We start from the raw sequence: 1,454 nt of genomic DNA, 5'->3' as shown, positions 1-1,454 counted from the left end.
TCTCACCGGCGCCACCAAGTCCTGGAGCGTCCCCTTGCCACCAAATGCAAACTTTTGAGATAAGATCTCGACTACACACACCCTTTTACGTAAGTCACTTTGCTCAGGTAAATAGGTCCTCATCCATTAGAGAGAGGAGGGTTAAAGGTGAAAAGGGTATTACAGGCAAAGTTCTCTGACGTAACACCTGCCCCTGGCGCACGCAAGTTTCTGAGTCATCTCTCCTTCTCAGTGGCGGTGCGCGCGAAAGGACGGCGCCGATTGCCCCGCCCGACGGGCAGAAGTGCCTAAGACTGACCGGACCGCCCCCCTCTTTTAGAGAGGCGGGCCCTGTTCTCTCCGCTAGGGCGAGGGGACATATACGTGTCTAGTGATGCAAAAGATTATTCTTACTCCAACTAGACATAAGTTAGAACTCACCAGAAAACAAAGGGTGTTTAACGATTTGAATGTGTGTTACAATTGCATGTTTAAGGGTAGGCCGGACGGGGTCGACATCGAGGACATTCCTCCCCCGATCACCCCGTACGTGTCTACTCGTCCCTACTTGGCGGTCCCTCACGGATAGATTTCCTCTCGCGATTAGCCACGTCCCTGTAATACCGGCCGCATATACGACAGTCTCCTTGTGTGATTCGGATCTCGTTCTAGGGTTAATTACGTCAAAAAAATGTATCACCAATTTCCGGACGTAGACACCGCCTCGGGCGTGAGGTGTTCTCCTCACCGCCACGCTCGCGCGTCCACATATTAACGCTGGTATTTCCCATTGAACGGTGAAATGCATTAATCGGAGCTATTATACCAGGCAAGGTGTGTTTTCTGACAACAGCACGCCGGCAATAGCGTCTCTTGAACCCGCACAGTGCTTTGACAGCACACGGTTTATTCCACTCACGTGCACACGCCCACCTGCTGGCTCCCTATACTGGGGTTTACAGCGGGGGTGGGGAGTGTAGGACAGTGTTTCTTCCGCTGGGGATGGGCAAGAATCAGCCACGCTGCGATTACTCCTTATCCCGTGAGCAAGGAGATCGATCCATAGAGCCCTTCCGTAAAGGCGGGGGTTCCCAGGAGATCAACACGGTCCTCTTTGGCACTGAGAAAATGAAAGTCCAACCAATTAGTGATGTGTCGGTCGCGAACGAGCCGATTCTTTAAAACGGCTCTTTGATACGAACGAGGGGAACCGAGTCGTACTTGGTGAGAGCCGTTCTTGTTAATTGTTCGATTGTTGGTCCGCACTCACTGCCTGCCAAAATCCACTCGCCTTTCAAAAAGCTTGATTTTGTTCCCCAAACGTCTTCTGTGAAGACCAGCCCCTACTCTGATTGGTAGGTTTCAGCACGAGAAGTGAGATGGGGTGGGTCTTAATGGAATACGCGAGAGAGAGAAGTCATAACAAGTGGTACAGGACAGGTAGACGACGTGTTTTCCGGATGGAAAATGGGCCA

This window comes from Notothenia coriiceps, unplaced genomic scaffold (assembly GCF_000735185.1).
Source record: "Notothenia coriiceps isolate Sejong01 unplaced genomic scaffold, NC01 NC01_scaffold00026613, whole genome shotgun sequence".
Classification (NCBI taxonomy): Eukaryota; Metazoa; Chordata; class Actinopteri; order Perciformes; family Nototheniidae; genus Notothenia; species Notothenia coriiceps.
Note: the sequence above shows the minus strand (reverse complement) of the source record.